This window comes from Gracilinanus agilis, chromosome 4 (genome assembly GCF_016433145.1).
Source record: "Gracilinanus agilis isolate LMUSP501 chromosome 4, AgileGrace, whole genome shotgun sequence".
Classification (NCBI taxonomy): Eukaryota; Metazoa; Chordata; class Mammalia; order Didelphimorphia; family Didelphidae; genus Gracilinanus; species Gracilinanus agilis.
The window spans coordinates 334291950-334316957 of NC_058133.1; the positions used below are offsets into that span (position 1 = coordinate 334291950).

Consider the following 25008-nt stretch of genomic DNA (forward strand, 5'->3'; position numbering starts at 1 on the left):
TCTAGATAGCCATGCCGGAATTTCTTAGTGTCAGCAGTGATTCAGGTGTGATGCACGTATGCATATGGTCCCTACTTAAAACTATACCTTATTTATACTACATATGTAAAATGGAAAGTAGAAATATCTGCTATGGTTCAGTTCTAGAGAGAACAGCATAGTTTATAGTCTCTGCATTAATTGATAACTAAAAATATTCCAAATAAAGGAGAGAGACAAAAGAGATTTCTACTAGAGAAACAAAAAACATCAATAGTCCTAATAGCCAAGTCTCTCAAAGGACACCACATGTTGCAATAAATGAGGCAATTTGTGTTAGCAATGCTTTTCAAGCCCCTCAAAGTGTTTTAAAATCTCTACTACCATCCCACCACCCCTTAACCTAGTCTTCTGAATACTACCAAAGTTGTAACTTTTAAAGTCATTTCTGAAAAATACACTTATTGCCTGTGTAATTTTGAGTAATTTACCTTAGAGTCCCTGGACATTACTTTCCTTATCCAGGAGAGCTAATGGTCATTAAGCTAGACAGACTATGAGATCCCCTCCAGCTCTATATCGATGATTCCATGATCCTATCGACTAGGAGTCTCGGTGCATGTGGTCATATGAGATTCGAAAGCGTTTATCTACTGCCATTTTGTTTCAAGGTGGCACAGGCAGCGAGGAAAAATGAAAAGATGTCTATACTTAAGCATTAAAAAATCTACTTCTGTATCTTTCTTCAGTGCTTATTAGCTTTATAACCAGCGAAAAAGTCAAATTTCTGAGAACCTCAGTTTTCTCATCTATCAAGGGGTGAAAATAATACTTGTATTACTTATTTCATGAGACTGTTAGAAGCGAGGTGTTTCACAAACCTTAAGAGCTTTACAAATGTGAGTTATTAGGATCACTCAACAATCTCATTTCTGCTATACATTGATATCCTTCAGGAGCAGAATAAGGTTGGCTAAAAACAGACAGCACTTTGAAAATTGGAAAAAAGAGACTGAGATATAGTAGATGTTATAGGGAGGAGGGTCAAGCTAAAACATATACCTTATTTTTTTTTTTCTGGCAACTTACAGACCCTCTGACTCATTATGATACTGTGATCTGAAGTTGCAAGCAAGGGACACATGTAGTCATCAACTTGCTGTTTTCAAACCTGAACTTGGTGGACAATAGAGCCTATCTTCTTCTACATGAAACAGTGTGTGAGCTATTAAAACATATTAGATATTCAACCAATGATAAACCTCCTGTGGGAACATAGGATCGTTTACTAATGTAATAAGTCAATCGCATGTCTCATCAAGGACAAGACACCAGTGGAGGTTTGGGTGTGGCCACCTTAAAGCTCTGGAAGAAACCTAGAGGCAAAACTTAGCAAGATTTTTTTTCCCCTTCCTCCTCCTATTGCACAATAAAAATCTGTCTGTGGAAAGCACCCCTTGAAAGGAAGTATCTGTCAAAGTAAAAATAAATCAGGTTAACAGTATTTAAGAAAAAGTACACTGCATGGTTTTATACTTTTTCCTTTGCTAAGTTACATGAAAACAACTTGTTTTCTGCCCGTACAATTATCGCCCAAACTTTCAGTCCAAAGGACAGGAAGCCTTAAGTTAAGCCATGAAATTAATAGAGACTCATTAGGATCTGTTGTTTTAATGAATATAGGTAGAAGGCTTGCCATTTGGCTGTTTGAGGAAGATCCTTAGACAGAGTGTTTGTGTCTTCACGGGGTCATCCCAAGTTCAGGATGGCGGCCTCTCAATTTTGTACGGTCAATACTCAAATCTGTTAGTCCGAGTCAGGGGTGGATCAGATGTTATGGGAAACGTTCACATTAACTCCAACCTGTATTAATACCAATTTATTAATTTACACCAAGAAATAAAATTGCCGAGTGGCCTGGAAAACCTGTGTCATCAGCTGGTCAATTTGTTCTCATCACAGGAGGAAAGTCAATTTGAGATCAAGGTTGCTTGGTGAGTAACAGAATTAGTGCAAAGACCCATTGGATGATCTTTAGGAAACGTGTTATCAGTCTAGATAGCCCTCATTTCTATTTGTCCATGGGGCCTAGAATATATGCTTATGATGCTGGTCAGACAAGTAATGTTCTCCTCAGCAGTGGTGGTACATGTGCTGGCACAATATCTTACTTTTTTTACTCATCATCTTTTTCTTAATTAAAAATTTTTTTATAAATTAAATTTCTTTTTTATTTTGAACTTTGCCATCAATGATAATCATCCAGAAGCCATACAGAGCACTAGTGTCATTAGTGTGCTATAGTTTATTATACATTAATTCTATTGATATTGGTGTCTTCCTGATATGATTCTCAAGGTTATAATTGTTTGGCATTATTAACCCATTTATAAATCAAATCAGTGTGGGTTACTTTCTGGGGAGATTTCCACAAATGAATATATTTTTTCCATTATATGGTGACTTAAGGAGTGAGATTTTATTTTATTTTATTTATTTTTTACCTTGCTTCTAAATTAAAATTCCATGGGTATACTTTGTGTTCTGCAACTTCCTTTGTAATGACTCCTGACACCATGAGAGCTTGTTAGTCTCCATAGTATAAACTGGGAATTTATTAGCCCCTTCTAATTAGAATACAGCATAAACACTCAGTAGACCACATTTTCTTTAAGGCTAGTTTCCTCTATAGGAAAATTTAAATACAGCTATACAGAATCATCCAGATTGCTTGGCCCAATTTAGATCAACCAACTCTAAATTAAGAGCAACTTCTAATTCATCTTTCTTCCATCCCCAAACTATTAGGTACTCTTATTTTTTCAACCTTTACAACTAAGGGATAGCTAAGCCTTTAACTTTCCATTTTAAAAAACAAAACAACAACAAACAACAAATAAAAAACTTTATCAGTTTCCAAAGCTTTAAATATTTCCTTGCACTCTTTTCTTTCAGTTTGAGAACAGATCTTAAAATTGACTACTCCTGGCAGGCTAGAAGATAAATTATGTTACTGTAGCCTAATATGGCTACTTTCTTTTCACATGGTTTACAAAGGAAACAGCTATAATGTTCCAGTTTTTATTAGAATTTGGGACAGAGAATTGGTGCACACAGATCAGATGTATACACACTAACAAGCAGATATTAATTAATAGTAAAGGAATGGCTTTTAAAAATCTTTTATTAATAGGACATATGTCATCGATAGAGTGCCTGACTTGGAGTCAGGGAGATCCGAGTTCATTAGTTGTGTGACCCTGGGCAAACTGTCATTTGCCTTTGTTTCCTCATTTGTACAATGGGGATAATAAAAGCACTTAACTCCCAGGGTTGTTGCGGAAATCAAACGAGATGATATTTATAAAGTGCTCTGCACAGTACCTGGCATACAGTAGGTACTTTATAAATGTTAGTTATTATTATTTTATAGGTGTATGTATATGACTCATAGATCTGTGTCAACACTGCTTTTATTGTTTTTATGAGCATTTTTGAATACCCATAAAATTGGGAGAGGTTTTTTTTTTGTTTGTTTGTTTGTTTTAAACAACCCAGGATCCTTCCAAGGAGTGAAACATGTAAGAAAAATACAAACAGTAAATCCTTGAGTTTCTCTTCCAGGTACATTCTCACATCCTCAGACTAAAAAGTTGAAGAAGTAAAGTTATTTAATCTTCTTTCCTCCCTAAAATCACAGACACTCAGGGCAGAAAGACCACTTCTAAGTCTAATGCCTAGCTAAGTTTCCACCTGAGCCAGGTAGGTGATGCAGTACAGATAGAGAACTGGGCCTAGAGTCAAGAAGATCTGAGTTCAAATTTAGTCTTCGACACTTCATTAGCTGTGAGATCTTGGACAAGTCAATGAACTTTTGTTTGCCTCAGTTAAATGTAAAATGAAGGTAATGACAGCATCTATCTCTCAGGGACAATATTTGACAATATTTGTAAAATACTCAGTATAGTGTTGAGCAGAGTGGGCATATATGTATATAAATGCTAAATCAAATATGCGACTATAAATGTTAATTAAATAATGTATATACACACATAGCCAATGTTAGGAAAATCGATACTTGATGTAATGTTCCATTCTATTTTTAAAATGCAATTCAATTCAATAAAAATTTATTAACTGCCTACTATGTCAATCATTGTGCTAGGTGCTGGGTATACAAGAATAAAAATAAAATAGTTCCTTATCCTCAAAGAGATTACTTTCTACTAGAATTTAGAGGCAGCTCTTACAGTCAAGAGAACTCAAACTAAATGAAAATCAACCAGCATCTTTGAAAACCCATTGGTTCTAGTTCTGCCTTCTTGAGAGAAGTAGAATAAGTCCAATCCCTCTTCTAAATGATGACCATTCTGTAAGTGTCCCTCAATTAATCTTCACCAAGCTTTCTCTGGACATGCTCCAGTTTACCAATGCTCTTTCAAAAACACTATCCAGTTAAATGCAATACAGGAGAAGTGGTCTAATTATTAGAACCAAGTATTAGAAATATTAGATCCAAGATCTTATAGCAGTTTTATGTTAGGGGTACAAGGTCAAAACAAATACAATCAAGCAATATTAGCGCTACCAATCTAGTCTGAAACAGACCAATGAAAATGCCAAAGTGGCATCAGAGAAGACATCTAAGAAGGGAAAAAGGTGCATCATTTCTTTATGTGATATATTCTGTCTTACGCTATTTCATCATTACCTGCTATATGCAAAGCACCCATCTAATGAAAAAGTAATACATAACTATACTCCAAATTTCACTTCAATGTAATAATGTCAAAAAGGGTTCACTGTTTTCATTGGTCCAAACGATGTCTTTTTTCAGACCCAAAGTTTGTAAGGAAGCATCAATGTGCTTATATGCTTTTTACCTGCTGCTAAATAGGCTCACGGGGTCTTAGACTTGAAGGTCACCCTAGACACCATCTAGTACAAACCCCTCATCCGGCAGATGAGGAAACTAAAACAAGATTAAGTGAATTGTCCAAAGGCACATAACTACATAATAGTGGCAAAAAATTGAAGAACAAATCTGGATGAGATGGAAAATAATATAAAAAGAAAAATTATTCTAAATCATCTTTTGTAGTCAAAACACAAGTTATATTAGCTAACCAGAAAAGGTAAAATACATCTACAACCAAGCACCATCTTCTATATGAAGTCTTTCCTGATCTCCCAACTGCTAGTGACCTCCCTCCCAAACTATTCTGTACACAATTGAATTTATTCATTTTATATTTATACTGTGTATATTTGTACACATCTTTGTGCATCTTTCTGTCTCTCTCTCTCTGTCTGTCTCTGTCTCTCATTAGCTTCTGGTGTGTAGGGATTGCTTCATTTATCATATTTGTATCCACAGCGTAGCAACCAGCACACCTCCTCTTAGAATCCATAGTTTTCTTCAGAATTCCACTCAGATGATACTTCCTACATATGGGTTTTTCTGGAACTACTTTCCAGCTAATAGTTCCTCTTTTCCAGCTCCTACTACCTTGTACTAGTCTTGTATATACTTATATGTGCATATATACATTTTCTGTATCATTAGAATATAAACTTTGAGGTAGGGAACTATTTCATTTTTGTTTCTCTATCCCTAGCATTTAGCATAGTGACTGGAATATACTAGGTGCTCAATAAATGCTTGTTAATCAAGTGGTTGAAGGTACCAAAACATTCTATGCTGAGATCCTGTTTACACTATTAGCTTAGCAAAAACCTCTGATCATAGACGAAGAATACTAGCTTCAGCCCAGGCTTTGGGTAAATTACTCTGAATTCCAGAATAATATCAATTAAATGATTCCTTCCTATATTTATATAACTATTAAAAAGCATTTTAGGCAGTGTTTATATTAACACAATCAAAAGTCATCACCATTTAAAAAAAGTAACTCAAATAAGTACCAAATAATGATGCATATGCATTAAGAAGAAGAAGAGTAGTAGACTGGAGGACTCTCTTGAAAGTCAAGCCAATCTGGATTCAAGTCTTTGACATATATTGGTTGTGAGAAGAGAGGTAACAAACACCCTTATGCTCGTTAGGCCCTAGAAGCCCTTTAGGACTAATAATAATCGAGTTTCCTCAATTCAGAATTTTTTACACCAATGATCTTACACCAATATTTGCTGCCATGCCCCCTTCTCCCTCCCAGCAAGAATATGATCACTTTATTTTTTTTAAGGGTAAGAATGACTTATTTGGATTTTTACTCATATAAAATGGCAATCTTATAGAATAAACAAAATTAAATGAATGGTTTACTTACATGATATCTCATGACCAAAATCTTAAGTGAACTAAAAAGACTATGGAGCTCTTGTTTGAGGATAGTGACTAGAACTACTTAAAATCGTCTATTTTAAATGGCATTAAAATTTTTTATTTTTGGAAAAATGTCTTACAGAATTATTCTGAGGCCAACAAACCTGTTCTTTTTTTTTAAAAGAAGAAAATTATTCACCAGGTAATGCCAAATAGTCTAAGCAATTCTAAACATAGACAGTTCATGACTTTTGACTGCAACTGCAAAGGAACAAAGTGGTCATGAAACCTTCAGTTCAAGTTTAGAAATGACAACTAACCTGATATAGATGGGACTTTTATAATTAAATAAAAGAGTCTAGCCAATCCAGATAAACACAACAAACTCATTACATGATTCTCCTCAGTCCTCAAATTATCCCTGTTTTGGGGGAGGGTGTGTGCTTGTTTTCCAATAAGCTAAATACTGACACAAAGGTAAAATGTGATTAATTTGGACTTCCTTGATATCTTAAGTTTTCTTCACACAGAGCACCAATTAACAGTGCAAACAAAAAACAGGGAGAATGTTTAAGATTTTTTAGGAGGTCAAAGTAACAATCCCCAGGTACTTTTGAGGCACAAACAATTGATATACTAATTACAAATCATTTTTAGTTATGAATTAGGATAGCTTCCTATGGATTTGTACTAGGCAATGATTTTGTTAGTTTAATTTGAGTTACCATATCCATTTGAAAATAATGAATCTACGTTTCTTTAAATAGATGTTAGGAACATGAATTCATGAGGGCTTCTCCCCAGATTAGTTTAAATATGGGAGGTTTTAGTACAGAGTGAAGGAAATGAAACACAGAATCTGAGGACTGGTCAGGAGCTCAGATGTCATCTAGCCCAAGCCATAGATGAACTCAAGAATGCCCTCTACTATATCACTGACAACTGGTGATTCAGCTTGAACTTCATGATCTCCAGAAAGGGAACAACTCACTACCTCCTAAGGTATCCACTTTGGGAGTGCTCTAATTGTTAGGAAATCTTCTCTTAACAATAGCTGAAATTTGCTTCCCCCACCACCTCTCCCTTCCCCTTGTCCAACTTCCACTCAATTTTGCCAGTTCTTCACTATGGTGCCAAACAGAAAGAGGCTATCCCTCCATAGGTATCATAAGATGAAATATCATTTTTAAAACCCCAATATTATATTTATTATCAATCTCAAAAGAGATTATTAAGTAATGCAATCTGGCATCTAAAATAGATTAACATGTACTTTGTCAGCAGAGAAATACTTGGTTTAAAAAATGTTTTTTCTTGCAGGAAATAAAAAGATGTGGAGGACTCTTTTTTAACTAAGCAATAGAGTTGTAATGCAGAATACCTCAAAAGCTGAACTGGCAGCTGAGTCCCCTGTGTTTATAGAAATGTTTGGATGATTCAGAGTGAGCTCAGAGCTCAAATTAGATCAGAGCATCTCAATTCAAAACACATTTAAAATGTGGCAAGTGTCAAGCTTCCAGGTCATGACTTATCCAAGTGTCAGGCTGCTCATCAGAACCTCTATCACATGGTGAAAGTGGCCTCACAAGCAGGATGCTTCATGATGCAGATGGGAAACCTGGTACTAATGGGTTCTACCTGCCAGGAAATAGAGAACATTAGGACTCTCACAGTGTTTTCCTCTTTCTGCTGCCACAAAGACGTGCTGGAAGAATCTGAGAATAAAATAGCAAAAGGAGCTTGACTCAGCTTTATGACCGGATCAAGTCCTTCATGAATGGATTTCTTTCCTATGTTTGCAATTTATTTATTTGATAAATTATAGGAACCTGAGAATAAAACACTAAAACTTAAGGGTTTCTACATACTGCTTATCTCCCTATTAAACTTTGACTGATTTTTGGCAATCATTTTAAAAGGGATAGAGGATGAAGGAAGGTAAAAAGAGGTTTTAACATTCTCTCTAGGTGAGGAGAAACCCTCAAGTTATGATAACTACAATATTTGCTTCCTCTTGCAATTTAAAAGGCAAGGCATAAAAGAGCAACCCAGGCTCTTCTCATCCCACTTTTAATCGAAATCAGAATTCATCCTCCTGCTCCCAACTTAATCTTTGTGCACATTTTTTATTCAGAATATTAGCAATTCCGAGGCTACAGGCTTTATTCATAATAAAAAAATAATTTTGATCTGCATATTTTCCCCCTGCTGCTTTTCCTCAGCTGCCACCTCTTCCTCTCTCTCATTCTGTCTCTTACTCCTTTCTTCGAGTTCCTTTGTTGCTGAATGTCAGGGTCAGCAGTGCCGTGGTATGACATGATTAGTGTTCCTGACATTACACCAGTGTTTTGAAGAAACTGGGCAGAGAGTATGGAAAAGAGGGGGGATACGCAGAGGGGGAGGGAGAAGAGGAGACACTTGACCATTTTAAGAAGTCAAGCTGAATAGACATGGAGGGGGGATAGAGAGGAGAAGAGGGGAAGGCAGGCCTTCTGAGTTTCTGTGAGATTGCCTGGCTGCAATGGAGCGGAGTGATTTGCAAAAGCTAGGGATAGGGACTAGACCCATGATTTAATTGATAAAGAGGGACCTACCGGGGAGCTAGATGGCACACTGGATAGAATGCTGGGTCTCAAGTCAGGAAGATTCCTCTTCCTGAGTTCAAATCTGGTCTCGGACGCACACCAGCTATATGATGCCAGACAAGCCACTTAACCTTGTCTGTCTCAGTTTCCTCATCTGTTAAATGAGCCGGAGAAGGAAAGGGCAAACTACTCTAATATCTCTGCCAAGAAAACCCCAAATGGGGTCACAAAGAGTCAGACGTGACTGGAACAACTGAACAGCCAAACTGGGGAGGAACTTGCTCTGCCCCAGTGGAGGCAGGAATCCACTGTTCAGCTCAGGAGCTCTCTCAGGTCCTTTGGGAGTGAAGTGACCTTGCCCAGCCAGGGTCACAGAGAGAGCAAGTACTGTCAGACGTACTGACCCCACATTCGGGGAGGATGGAAGCCCTGCGTTCCTGCCTTTCTTTAAGGCCAGCTTTCTGTCCATTATGCCATTTATATTTAACCATTTGGTACGCTTCTCCCTTCCTTACAGGTGTCTTTGAGGCACATCTCTGGTCTCTCTGAACAAAGCTCCCAACAACAATAATTGATAAAGCTTGAACCCATGATTCAGCGGGTTTGAATGTTCAGGAGGACCACAATCGCTATACTTTTGGAAGATAGCAGCAGTCCATTACAAGTATTGATTTGCAGCACTTTGTCAGCTCTAATGATGTTATCTCATTAAAAGAGATTTATAAATGCCCTACTGTTCTACCAAAAGCATCTGCTTCTGACTCTTTTCTCTTGCTCAACAGCAGGGCTCTCAGCAGCAGCACATTAAAATCAAATTGAAATCCAATGCAAGACTTGCTCAGAGTTGCTTACTAAGATTCCTTTTTAATTGGTTTATTCTACTCCCCACCCCCTCTTCTGCCAGCAACTATATGACCACCTCTACCCAAGAGAGGGGGGGGAAGATGCAGATGGACAGACACAGATAAGGGGAGGGCTAAAGAGCTATCAACGAAAAAAATCTTAGTTTTACACTTGAAAACTTAGAGGAGAAATCAATCAACACCAGTTGTAGTAGTAAACAGGTTTTTTAAAATGAATCAGTTTCCATTGATGGAAGAGGGGGAGAAAGGGGAAACGTGCTTCTGATTGATCTGGAAATGGTGAAAAACTTAAAAAAAAAAAAGTGGCAATCATTCGTCATCCTGCTCACACCCAGGAACATAATGCCATAGGCAGCGGAATGGTTTTGTTTCAACAGATTTCTTATTAAATAAAAAAGGTAGCAATTTTCCATAATGAATGTTTTATACATTATTCCTTTGTGTATAAGGCCTCGAAAGTACACATTATTAAAGTCTATTAAAGTCTGTATTTAGTAGCATTACTAATGTGCCTTTTGGGAAATTATTACAATGAGGCAGCATCAGTCTTTCACAAAATTCCAATTGTTTAATATTCCTTTCCTGATCTCCAATCCTCATGTCTATTTTTAGCTGTAATCAGACCTCTTCCAGAATGGCATAATCCTATCCTACGGCTGTCACAACAAACTATTTGTGGCAGTGGAATGGAAAAAGTAAAGAGGGAGGCAGATATTGTTCATTTTACCGAACACATTTTTTCATAACTCGTCTTACCGATTTCCACTGTTCTAATTAACAGGCATTCTGTGATCATTATGACATGATATGACACTTTACCTTGTTGGCTAGACTTCAATAGTACAATTAGGTGCCTATATTTGTACCTAATTGAGGTTAGCCTTTCAAGATATTGCCACCTTCCTTAAATGTGAGGAATGGTAAAAAGTTGGAAATTTTTTCTCTCTCTCTCTCCTCTTTCATTATATATATTTATATGTGTATGTGCGTGTATACACATGGATATATATACATACATGATATATATATATTGATCCACATGCATATGTGCATATGTATTTTAAAACAGTAGAAGAATGGTTGCTGATCAATCAAATCTAAATATTTTTAGTTCATATGTAAATCACATCATATCTTGGGGTGGCTGGGGGGAGGACTGTCTTTGGAAAAGTGTCTGAGGAAAAGAATCTGAGGGCTGTGAGGTAACATAGTAAATAAGAGTCCTGAGCTTGGAGTCAGAATAAATTTTCATTCAAACCCAGTCTCAGATGCTTACTAGATATGTGACCTTCGGAAAGTCACTTAACCTCTCTTTGCCTCACAGAATTGTTATGCTAAAATGATTAAATCATATTTATAAAGTAGTTAGCACAGTGCCTGGAACAAAGGAAGTGCTATATAAATGCTAGGAATTATTATTTTTAAATTTTTTTCAACTAACCGAAATATATATTTTTCCTTCCCTATCAATTCGCCTCTAAGAAATCTAAATATTACTGTTTGGTTCCTTTATTTTTCCTTGAAAAAGTTACTAATAATAGATATGCAAATCAAAACAACTTTGAGGGTCCAGATCACATGTAGAAAAATGGTAAAAATGACAAAAAATGGAAATAGTCCAAGTTGAAGGAGTCATGAAAAGACAAACACATTTATATACGGTTAGTAGATCTGTGAACTGGTCCAACTTTTCTGGAAGCCAATTGTTATTTATATTTAAAATATAACTAAAATGTTCATACTTTTTAATGCAGAAATCGCAATGCTAGACATGTGTCCCAAGCAAGCAAAAAAGAAAAAGGAAAATTCCATAAGCATTGAAATTATTTATAAAAATAATTTTTGTAATAATGAACAACTGGAAAACAAAGATATCTATCGATTGGAGAATGGCTAAAGAAATTGCTTTTTATGAATGTAATATTATATAACTTCACTGGCACTGTAAAAAGTTAAGAATATGAAGGAAAAAAAGAAGTGTATGGCTTGTATGAATTAATGATGTAAAATCAAAGCAAGAAGAACTTGGAAAGCCTCCTTATCTAGAAAATGAGGGAGTTAGAGTTGATATACTTTCAACCTACCATCCTATGAACATATACAATGACTACAACCCAGGAGTGGATAGAACGACAACACAAATTGAAATTGAATAACTAATTATAATAACCACCCTTGACACCAAAAAGGGGAGATGAGAATGCACATTCCTTCTTTCTTGAGGGGAGGAGGGTGGGATAAGGGCGTGGAACAACACATGTAATGCTGGATTTGTCTGATGTATTACTGGTTTTGCTAAATGTTTTATTTTTCCTTTTTTTAAAAAATTCATTATAATGACTCACTCTCTGATAGGAGAATGGGGGTGGAGCATACTGGGAAATGTAGATAATATTTTTTTAAAAAGACAGGCATTAAAAAAACATTTAAATCAGTAACCAGTGATTTCTTTGCATTACAGCACAAATCTCTCTCATTTGTTTTTGTGGCCAAAACCTTTAATTTTTATAGATGTAGGGAATTCTCTCTATTAATTCAGATAAACAATTGTTCCACATTTTAAAGTCTAAGGGCTTTCTAAGTAGGGCAAGTAACTTTTCCAGGGGCTACATGTCTAGTATGTGTTTCAAGGTAGGTTGTGGACTCAGGGCTTCCTGATTTGGATTGTCTTTTCTATTCACAATAACATGCATTACAAGCAATAATAGATTTTTTTTCTTTTGAAATTAGAATGAGGCTGGACATCATAGTGGCAAAAGTTACTTATGGCTTACAGTGCAATACATCATTCTATTTAAAAAGGAAAAAAAAAACCAATAACTCCCTCAAGTACTTAGTTACTCAAACTAATAAGCTAGGTGGGAATGAAATCTGTCGATCACATATTCCCTACATGCCAAGATTTCCTTCTGTTTGAACTTAAAAACTGTAGAGGGCAGATGGGCAGAGAGAATCTTTAATTTTCAACTAAAAATAAACAAATAGTAGATTAATGAGTTAACATGAGAAGTCTTTTCTATTTTGTACTGACAAATGTGTACACATGTTGAAAGCCTACTGGATTTGGAATTGGAAGGCCTGGGTTCAAATCCCAGCCCTGTTATTACCTACCAGCATAGTCTGGCAACCTCTCTAGTTTTCTTGTGTGAAAAACAAAATGGGGTGAATAGGGAGTGATTCCTGCTCCCCTTCACCAATGCTGGTCAACATGATTTTTGAGGCCTTTTCTAGATTTTAGATTATATGATCCTGTGATCGATCAGGTTAGAATAGCACCTAACAATAGAGATTATAAGTTGTCTATCTTGAAAATAAAGGGATATTAAAAAAATGTCAAGACCAAAGACAATTACAATAAGGAACAAAAAAAAATGGGAAATGTGGCTAATGATGGGTTTTACTGAACCTTAGCATCCACCTGCAGCAAGAAAAAAAAGTTATACTCTACAAAAGATAATAAAATACTCAGAGGATTTCTCTCATTACAGGTGTATAAATGGAGATTTTGAACCTTGGACTTCATCCCCTATAAGTCCCTTAGTTTTCCCAAAATTCCCTTTAATATCTCCTGCACCTCCACGTTTGCGTGATCACGTTACTGTTTTTTATTTGGCTGTAACTCCTCTCTCTCTTTTGTTCCTGGGAGCGGGCTGCTTAGTAACCTTTTAGTTAGGTCTCTGTTAGTTTATTATTAATAAAATATTCATAAGTATAATATTTGGTATTTTGCATATTAATTTTAATCACCACACAGGTTCATAGATTCAGAGCTAGAAGGGACTTTGGAGTTCATCTAGCCCAAACCCCTCATTTACAAAGGAGGAAAATGAAATTTGGAGAGGTCAAGTGACTTGTCCAGAGGAGCCCAGTGTTCTTTCCACTTCTCTACAATGCCTTTTGTGTTGTAGATTTTTGGCACTTATTGGTTTGTTTGAAACCTATTAAATTACTACCAAGAAACTTTTTTACTGCATTAGAAAAAACTATAACCAAGTTCATTTGGAAGAACAAAAGATCAAGAATATCAAGGGAAATAATGAAAAAAAAATGTGAAGGAAGGGGGCCTAGCAGTGCCAGATATTAAACTATACTATAAAGCAGCAGTCATCAAAACAATATGGTACTGGCTAAGAGACAGAGAGGAGGATCAGTGGAATAGACTTGGGGGTAAGTGACGTCAGCAAGACAGTGTACGATAAACCCAAAGAGCCCAACTTTTGGGACAAAAATCCACTATTTGACAAAAACTGTTGGGAAAACTGGAAAACAATATGGGAGAGATTAGGTTTAGATCAACATCTCATACCCTACACCAAGATAAATTCAGAATGGGTGAATGACTAGAATATAAAGAAGGAAACTATAAGTAAATTAGGTGAGCACAGATTTTAAAACCAAGTAAGAGTTAAAAAAAATTACAAAATGTACAATAAATAATTTTGATTACATTAAATGAAACCTATTAAATTAGCATACAGTCCACCTGACAATCTAGTCAGCACTCAAAAAGGCTACATCCACTTAGGGTGTAAAAACAGACAAAACCAAACCGAAGGAGATTAAAAGACCCTTGTTCTAGCCTAATCTAAAGCCCTCAAAACAGGAAAGAAGACAAATGTGGGCAGAGGTTGATTTCAGGTGAATCTCAGAAAGTCTGACTCATACAGAGCCCTCCTAATTGTATGATTATCCTTTCCTTTCAAAGGAGTCCTCCCTAACGGGCACTGTAATCTCGCCCTAATTGCTTGAAAAGCCCAAGGTGCCAATTCTAGAACTCTTTCCATGGATCTGACCCATGGTTGGCAGATGTCCCCACCATTCTAGAAACCTGTCTGTCCTTGGCTAGAGCTGTGTATCTTAAACTCAAAATTAACTTGAGTCCTATTGAGACAAATTCCTATATACTTTTCCATGACAGTGTTTTGTTTTGTTTTGTTTTTTAACTGTTACCTTCTGTCTTAGAATAGACAGTAAGAATCTCTTCCAAGGCAGAGGAGTGGTTAAGGGCTAAGCCAGTGGGGTTAAGTGACTTGCCCAGGGTCACACAGCTAGTAAGTGTCCGAAGTCATATTTGAACCCAGGACCTCCCAACTCTAGTCCTGGTTCTGAATTCACTGTGTGCTCTGGCTGACCCTCCATCATAGTGTTCAGACAAAACAAATAAAACCAGCTCCAGGTCCTTCTGGTGTTTCTTTCCTCCCTAAAGGCAATCTCCGTGGACCTCCATCCACGGAATCTCCAAATCATGGAAGTAAGACTGCATGACAGCCTTAGCCACAAGACCAGGCTTTGGTCAGTGTCCAGGCGAATGACCTATCATGGAAGAGCCTTATTTTCTATACAACAATACACATATTTCTCTCCATGAAATTCTGAAGTGTGCCAAGCACTAGGGTGACACCCATTGATATGTGCAGCTCTCGACTGAGCTGAAAAGGGGGTAGGGAGGCCCTTCAGATTGAAACAGAGGGTTTCTCCTTTTTATTGCATTTTACATTTCTTCATCTCATCCTTAATATGGTTTCCTTGTGGCAGAGCTGAATGCTTATAGAAAAAGAAATTTCTTCCTAGGTCTCCTCAGCGAGTCTATAAGTACTGCGTATACACGGCATGTGTGTATGAGTGTGTGTACACACACACACAGATGATATACACACGCATCTTTTTCGGTTACAGCTCTTTAAAGCACCTCCTCGTCCTGACAAGAGTAGCCTCACCTTTCCTGCTAAAGCACCCCCACACAAGGCGCAGGGCTAATTCTGTTTCTGAAATGGGTGGAGGAGTCTCAGTTATTTTCCCTGTAAAATTTTACTGATTCTCCTAAGTGAAGCACACGACACATCTTGACGTTTGACTCTTCGTTCTCCATATGTCATATGCTCAACATAACTCAATTTACATGAAGCTTAGGTGCTACATCTGCCTCGTGGCAATAATAATCTTTCAAAAGTCACAAGTTCTTTTTTGCCTGAAGAACTACCCAAATTAAAAAAAAAAAAAAAGGAACGGAGGGCAAGTCATTTCTTAAAGAAAAAAGAGAAAAGAATATGATGCAGGCACTATTCACATAACAGCAAAAGGCAGTGGGCATTTAGAGTAGAGATCTCTTCTGTTGACTCTATTAATGGTGGGAGAGTGCCAAATGCAAGACACACATACCAGATAGCCTGTTCCTATCATCTGAGCCTATTGTTAGCAGGACAATGAAAAGAAGAAAAAGAATACTTTGATGCAAACTGAAAAACAGGATGTAACTTTAATTTTGGTAAAGTCAAAGGGCAACACAATATTTATCAAAAATGTTAAGAACTTTAAATAGTTCTCAAATATGTATAAAATGTATATATTCTCAATATATATGTATTTTTGTAGATATGGGATGATTCAAATTTGTATATCTAGTCCTTCCCTCTTATCCTAATTTCACAACTGCACTTCCAAATACAGGTGCCCATCCCGGGAATATCTCAGGCTTTAAATATGGCCTTGACCACAATGCCATCATTTCCCTGAAAATGATCTCTTCTTCCATACTTTGGTATATTTTCTCTTTCCTTGTTCCCAGGTTAAAAAATATGGTGCCATCTTTGCTTTTTCTTGTTTTCTTGCCTATCACATCCAAATAATTTCAAGTCAGGTATCTTTTATACCCGAACCTCTCCCTTCTATCCCCACTGCCACTGCCCTTGTTCAGGAGCTTGTCGTGGACTACTTGTCCTGGCCTGGGGTAAAGCCCTTCAAGCTCATCTTGATCTAATCAGACACAGTCAGACAGACTGTCCATTGACCCCAACACAGTGATGCCGTATTGGTTCTCTTTGAACATGAAAGACAATAACCAACAACCACCTTCTTCTGGACTACTTTGAGCCCCTTCTAATCAGATTTTCCACCTTGTCCAATCCAACCAACTCTTATTATCGCCTTATTTTTTTTGGTGCTCAAACCTACCACGAAGTTGGAAGGGCCCTCAGGGCTCATCTAGTCTATTAACAATATCCCTTACAAGAAGCCATGTCATTTCCCTGAAAAAATTGGCTATGGACGATAGCCTATAGTTCAGGGAACACTGGTTATGCTGTTCTTTCCACCTAGAATGCTCTTTCCTTTGTTTCTACCAAAATCCTCCCTAGACTCCAAGGCCCAGCTCAGATGCCACCTCCTCTACTAAGTTCTCCTTAATCCCCTCCTTCTTACACCCCCAAATATGAATAATCACTCCACCATCCTATGATTTCCCATAATGCTTATTCTGTACTTCTCTTTTAATACTTCACATTCTATATTACAATTATTATTATACAAGTATTTTCATCCCTACTAAGTTATCAAGATCCTTGAGGAGAGGAATCATTTCTTTATTTAGTCCCTGGTACTTAGGGCAGTGCCTTACACACTGTGCTTGATGAACAAATTAAGTGACTAGTACAAGTATAAATGTAAATCATATTATGAAATGCTTTGGCATTTTGCTATTGTTGATAAAACTAAAGCACAAGAAAGTCACAGCTGTTTATTTTTCTTTATACAAAGTGACACATTTTTGCAGCAGCACCAAAAAATGTGGAGTTCTACAACAGATGATCATTGAAATTTACTGGGAAAGTTTTTTTCTATGAGCGATGAACAATTTTCATTCTATAACTTGCAACTTGGTCATTCCCTTTGGAACCAATTACAAAAGAGGAATAAGTGAACAGTTGATTTTGAGGTCCTTTCCATCACTGAAACAAAGGGTGGAGTGGGAAAGAGGAGGACTCATTTTCAAAAGATCTAGGTATATTAAATATTATAAACTTTGTTATATTTTAAATACTGCAGGGAAGCTCTGTCGACCTAACAGTGCAGTGGAAGAAATCTCTAGAAAATGTTTCATACACTGATCCTGGTTTCTCAGAACAATGTTTAAGGAATATAAATGCTTTAACATCACACATGCATATTCATTTGAATCACTATCATGATTCTAGCATATAAGTTCCTTGAGGGGAAGTACCCTTTCCTTTCTGTCTTTTTATCCTTACTTATCTAAAGTAGAAGATTAATAAATGCTTGTTGATTTAGTTTAGAGATGGCATTTTTTTGAGTAGGTGAAAGAGAAACCAAGCTAACTACTTGATTTTATCACTAGGTAAGGAAGGTGAAAGAAAAATCTTCTGAAAGATGCCGAGTTTGTTAGTAATTGGTTATCTGGAGATAGTACTATTATTATTTCTATGACTAGTACTACTACCACTTCTACAACCACTACTACCACTAGTTCTTTATAAAAATGCTTTCTTCATAATAACCTTGTCATAAAGATGGTGCAAGCATTATTATCCATTTTACATATGAAAAAATGAAGGCATAGAGTGGTGAGCTGATTGGCAAATAAATGTTGGAATTAGGACTCAAACGGAGGTCTTCTTGTTTCAATTCAGTACTCTGTTATATCATATATTTTTTTATCTGTAAAGATGAAACTGCTTTGAACTTTGCATTAAAAACATGGTTCTGAATTCCAGAAAAAGTTCTGGGAGAGAAATTTAAAAAAAGATTCCGAGCAAGGCAGTGATATCCATCTACCTTTAAATGACAAGAAGAGATTCTCTCTACTTCATTTGATGCAATAGCTTTTAGTCAAAAGCAAAAGTCTGACCCAACTTCATTTGATTGTAAAGGAAAGAACCTCCTTATGACTCAGTTCTCAAGAACAGTTCCTTTACTTGGGGGAGAAGGGGCAATGGTTCTGGATTCAAATGAATAGAAAAAACTATCTTTATACTCAAAGCAGCATGTGCCATGCCTTCAAGTAAATATTAAAATGTTAAATAATTAAGGGAGAGTTTGAGAGTCAAGTAACAGTAATCTTTTGAAGACATATTTTCTAAAAAATACAGTAAATGTGCTTTGATTATTTTCCTGATGTTATATACGAAATAAAAAAAAATCTCAATTTTAAGCTCACACTATATTCCTAGGGGAAAAAAAATCTCATCTTTTTTGCCCTGGCCTATAATTTTGCTGTAGCATTTGCTTAAAGATTCAAAAGCACCACAATCTTTTCTTTCCTACATCCTAAGACACATATCTATGCAACATGCTGAACCTAGAAATATATTCATTTTCCCTGCATATGACATTAGATTGGGCATTACATGCTTGGAATTTCCAATATTGAAACTGATGTGTTCTGAGTATGATACAAAACCATGCCATGTTTTCAGCAGCCCCTGCCCACCCCAAATAACAGGTTGCCTATTTACAGACAATTGGCAAAACCTCTTGTTATTTAGGGTAATGTCCAAACATTTTAAGAATATGATATTACTATTACAGCCCCTTAAGACTTACAAAGAGCTGTTATGACAACAAACCCTGTGGGTAAGTTCGTGTATTATGATTCATTTTACAGATGAAAGTGAAGTTCTAAAAGGGTAAAAGGGGGCAGCAGGGTGGTTCAGCAGATCGAGAGCCAGGCCTAGAGATGGGAGGTCCTGGGTTCAAATCTAACCTCAGATACTTTCCAGCTGTGTGACCCTGGGCAAGTCACTTAACCTCCATTCTCTAGCCCTTATCATTCTTCTGCCTTGGAACCAATACACAGTATTGATTCTAAGATGGAAGGTAAAGGTTAAAAAAAAAAATAAAAGGGTAAAATGAACTGTCTTAAAGTCACAAAGCTAATATCAGAATTACAATCTAATTCAGGTGTTTTCACTCTAAGTGCAATGATCTTTCCTTAGAACATGCTGCTGGTTAGTATTCAAATTAATTATTATGACTGTTCACAAAGAAGGGGCAAAAATCACATTTCCTGGATTCTTAATTATTAAATTTTCACATGCACCCTGCCCCTGCTGCCCTACAAATAGCCTTAAGAATAAAAATGAAAATGTAGGACTTTGTGAATAAAGCCTTTGCTGTCTCTACGAATACCAGCTGTTTGCCTGTATAGCTAGATATAATCAGGGCCAGCCAAATATAACAAATATAACACTTAGAATGAACCAGGGTTTCCCAATTCAGCTGTAAGGAATTCTGTCTTACTTCATACTTGCAAGAGATAGCTGTTAAGTTCTGAGAAAGCCACAGGACCAGATCTCATTGCAACAATATTTTCATTAAAAAATATCTATAGTAGCCTGGAAAAACAAGCTGTCTCTGCATCCTAGCTAAGCCCCTCTCTCTTCCACAGAACTCTCTCCCCATTTCCAGATTCTGCCAGGACCTTCCCTTCTAGAAATTTTCATCTTACAAGCAGCTTCATCGGTGGGAGCCTCCCTGGCATCAGGGCCTTGGGAAAGCAATCAGATGCATTCTCAAGTATCCCACACAGAACTGGAATTGTAACTGAGAGCCTGCTTGGTTACCTGGAGGGGTGGAGGGGCCTTTGGACCACTGTACCAAGTTATGGACTTTCCGGTGAATATAATCTTGCCCACTAGGGTCCTCATTGTCTCTTGGGTAATTATGAAGAATCATATATTACACAATATATGATATATGACATATATTTTATTATTATATATTTAATATGTATTAAATATACATAATAGCATAAGAATACAGAATTATACAATTACACAAATACATGAAGAATCGTGCATCTTTGCCTTCCCTTCCCTTCCTCCTTTTCTCATCTCTCTGTAGGTTTCTAAAGTTAAGTATCTTCTTTTGCATAAGGTACACTATGCCTATAATAAAGGTCTGCGGCTTTTACATCACTGGCCTGTTTGTTTCTTCTGTGGAAATCTTCAACTCCTGAAAAATCATTTGTAACAGACTTAAAACATTGTTTGGATTACAATAGCAGAGTTGGGCTAGTTTGGATAGGGAACAGTCATTCCATTTACATACTACATTTTTATGGCAAATAGATCAATGTTCCCAACTTTTTATTCATAAATCTATTTTTTTAAATCAAGGGATACCATTTGCAGTTACGGAATATTTCTTAGGATATTGTCTTTATTGCTCCTTTGTTCATTAGTGTCTGTGTGTACACACAGGTAGAGCTGTCTCAAAGATTTTTTCCTAGAATGTGACCTAAGGCATCTTCGAAACTGTTTCAAAAACCTCCTCCTAGTTTCTGTTCCCTGCCAACAAAAGCCATAAAAGATTTGTGCCTACAAAATAAGGCATCTCATTTTCCTGAAGAAAAAAAAAAGACACCCACTCTGCCACTCAGCTTCCTGGGGTACAGAAGTACACCCACCTAGACGACTTGATAACATTTCTGAGGAGCCTGGCTTCCGACTGTTTGTCAACAGAGAATCCCTGACATCAGAGTCTGAGTTACTCTGGAGACACTCAGAGGAAGCTGACACACCGAACGCAGTTGCTCAGGATCCTTCCCAAGTGCTTCCTTTGCTTTTCAGTATACAAATCTCTTAAGGAATAAAGGACAAGATTTGTAATGGAGGGCTTCTGCCAAGACCCTCTAGGGAACTAGCTGCCAAGCTTTCTGGTATGTCAACAGGGAGCTTAGAAGAGGCTGCTTAGAGTTAAAAGTCTTAAGCAAGAGAAAAGACACAGCACCAACGTTCCTCCAAGAACTGGAACCACAACTTGCTCTTTCTGTCTAGTTCCAATGAGGCTGGACTAGGGAGAAAAAAAACCTCCTAAGAAACTTTAGTCAAGAGAAAGGCAATATAATCACTGACCATATAGTGCTATGATTTTAGTGACTCTCATCTTTTCAAAAGCATTCAAGAAAAAGAAAAAAAAATATATATATATGGCTTTCCTTGCACTCTAGAAGACTGAGCAAATAAGAATGTCTGAAAAATCACAAGGGGCACCTGAAAATGACTCTTTTCATGGTTAACAAGAATTCCAAGCTACTGCCCTGGTTAAATTAGGATGTAAGCTCCCTGATCTCAGTGGCTCTTTTATTTGTGACTTTGAGTCCCCAGCACTTATAAGACAACCTGTAGGCATTAGGTGCTTAATAAATCCTTGTTGATTGGCTGACTTATTGAAACTACACTTGTAAAAACAGTTAAACCTCTGGAGATTCAGGACTTACTGTTGTCCCATAGAGGCTTCGAGAAGTCAGTCATGGTGAAGTATCTTAACTCTCCATCCCCTATAGCGAGCCACTTGTATATAGAGAAGGACCCTAATCAGGAAGACCTTGTTCCCATAAAAATCTCGTGCTATCAATACCCTACTGCTGCTTTTTGGGACGTCAGCTTTCCCAAGTATCTAGCACATCTGTCATTTGTGTCAATGGTTCCTGCCAAACTATCCATTCAGATTGACCACAGTCTGCCTGATCGTGCACTATGGAAAGGATTACTGACCAGCAAATACAAATACCAGAACATTCTTCTCAACTAAAGATCTCTAAGAGACCAAAATTTCCACACCCTAAAAATCATTTCTGCCTTAGAGAGACCTAAGTAGAACAAGAAAATGGAGGAAATGAGTACTGAGTGCAAAAAGCACTTCTTACCTTGTACATGTTGCATGGACTGGATCAAGGGGTCGGACATGTCACAGAGTGTGGCAGCTTCTGATCATTCTTTTCCTCTCCAGAATCCTCACTTTCTGAATCGGAGACCTCCACTGTGGGCACGAGCCCAAAAAAAAAAAAAAGAATACAGTTACACAACATTCTGTGAGGGTTTCATGATTCATAATAATTCTTATGGGTGCCATTTCTATTAAGCTTTAAGGTTTGCAAAGGGGCTTCACAAACAGCCCATCTGAGCATCACAACAACCTAGTGAAGTTACTTAGGTACCCATCGGGTAAAACTCAAAAGTGCTGAGTCCATAAAACAAGCTGGGTAAGTGGGCACAGTATTAGTCAGCATCTATTCAGAAAGACTGTAAATCTATATCCCAAACAAAACCAAACCAAAAATTCTGGAGAAAGTAACTGGCATATAAGTCTGAGAACTGGAAAAGACCTTAGAGACTAACTCGTCTAATCTCCTTATTTTAAAGGTGAAGAAACTGAAGCATAGAAAATTGAACTTGTACAAAATAAGACATTCTCATTTTCCTGAAAAAAGACACCCACTCTGCTACTCAGCTTCCTGGGTATCAGCAAGGTCACACAGTTAAAGGGCTTTTTACACTATGAAGTATACATAAACAATCGGATTTATTACTGGCAGAGTTGGAGGCCAGGTTTCCTGATTCTAAAAGCTTTTTTTCTTCTAAAGATATTATTATAAAAGGTTTTTCCTTTAAAGTTCATGGCACGGACCCTGAGGGCTGGTAACTATTAAGTGCCTACTATGTGCCAAGTACTGTGCTAAACTCTGGGGATACAAAGATTAGCCAAAAAGAAGTCCCTGATCTCCAGGAGTTCCCAGTCTGATGGGAGAGACAACATGCAAACATACAAAACAAACAAACATACAAACATACAAACGAGATATAGAGAAGCTACGTTGGAGATGATCATTAAAGGAAGATTAGAAGGTGTGGTAGAGGCTTCTTACAGAAGGGAGGGCTGTATCCAAGACTTGAAGGAAGCCAGGAGGCAGAGATGATGTCCCAAGCATGGAATGCCATGTGCAAAGAACAGCAAGGAAGCCAGTGTGTTTGGGTCTCAGAGAATGTGGAAGGGAGCAAGATGTAAGAAGTGTGAAGGTTCTGAACTTTCAAAGACAAAGGACATTAACTCTGATCCTGGAAGTGATGGGGAGTAAGTGTAGTTTACTAGTTACAGGGAGGTATAGGGACTTGGTCAGGCCGATTAAACTTTAGGGAGATCACTTTGGTAGCTGATGGAGGGTAAGGAGATCAACGAGGAGGCTATTGCAGCATACAGATTAGATATGGGGGTGAGAGGGAAGAGCAGAGAATGACTGAGGCTTCAAGCCTGGGTGACTAGGAAAAGTGGTGGTATCTTCCACAGTAAGAACAAGGTTAGGAAGAAGGGAAGGTTTGTGGGGAAAGATAATGAGTTCAGTTTGGGACCTCAGATTGTTATGAGATATCCAATTTGAGTTGTCTAAAAGGCAGCTGGGGATGTGGGGTTAGAGGTCTACAGAGAACTTAGGGCTAGAAAAGGAAATCTGAGAATCATCTGCATAGTAATGATAATTAAAACCATGGGAGCTGATGAGCTCACCAAGTGAAAGGGGCAGTATATTTACAGTAAAGATCTACTCTAATGATTCCTTTCTCTTACTGAATCTAGTTTTATCATCTTAGCACCAAATATTTCTGACATTGAACTCTTGTCTTCTATTCCTCCTTTCATCCGTCCCATGTTTCCCTGGCTCAGGGCTTTTTCCTGGGCTCTTTCCTTTCTTTTCCTTTCCTTTCCATGTTTTCTCTTGGCAACTCATTAGCACTCAGGAATTCAACTCTAACATTTCTATGCAGATGGCTCCCGAATCAAATGTATTCAGCTTTTATCTCTTTCCTGAGCATCCTATACTCTAGATGCTTCAAACTTGGCACATGTAAAAAACAAAGCAAAACAGAAAAGCCCAGGGCTCATTATCTTTTCCTATAAATGAATCCCTCTTTCTAACTTCCCTATTTCAATCAAGGGCACCACCATTCTTCCAGTCACTCAGTTTTGCAGTTATTTCCTACTCATTCATTGATTCAACTGTCACTGTCATTTACCAGCCCCATTCCCATCAGTTGCCTGCTTTGACTGACCTCATCATCATCTCTCTATTCTTACCACCATTACCACCCCAGATCATGCCTTTATCATCTCTTGTTTGGACTACTGCAATAGTTAGCTAATTGGTCTTGAATCTAGTTTTTACCTTCTCCCATTTGCTTTCCACATAACTATCAAGTTGATATTCCCAAAATCTAGATTTGACCACATCACTCCTCTGCTCAACAAACTTCAGTGACTTCTCATTGCCTCTAGGATAAACTACAAATTCAGTTTCAAAATGCAAGATATGAGAGCTTGGGGAAGTTATTCAGCTTTTATGCTTCTCAGTTTCTTAATCTGTAAAAGGAGAGGGTTGAGGCAGATGTCAAATTAAAGCCTTCCTTTTGCTTTGGAATTATCTGTATTTCTTATTTTTAAATAACCCTTATTTTGGGTTCAAGATGGCCTTGCCCAAATTCTTCTTTATGGAAACCAATTATAAAATAAGGTTTCAAGAACCTTGATTTATCTTTTTCTTAAAAAAAAATCCAAACTATGCTTTCATCTAGACAAGGAACTTCTGGTGTAGAAATTTCCTTCTTCAATGCAGATCAGCAATTCATCTGTAACTTGAAGTCTTACAGAGTACTTGGGATACTGAGGTGTTAAGTCACTTGCCAGGGGTCACACAGTTAGAACCTGTTCAAATACAGGTCTTCCTGGATTG

The 25008-nt window shown here is 37.3% G+C and overlaps 1 protein-coding gene across 1 annotated transcript in view; it reads right to left on the reverse strand.

Moving 5' to 3' along the window:
* BACH2 (BTB domain and CNC homolog 2) overlaps positions 1 to 25008 on the reverse strand; it is a 317447-nt gene that overhangs the window by 277814 nt on the left and 14625 nt on the right. The window contains exon 2 of the mRNA XM_044676454.1: positions 22156 to 22268. The gene's annotated coding sequence lies outside the window, so the exon portion shown is untranslated. The remainder of the gene's footprint in view (positions 1 to 22155; positions 22269 to 25008) is intronic.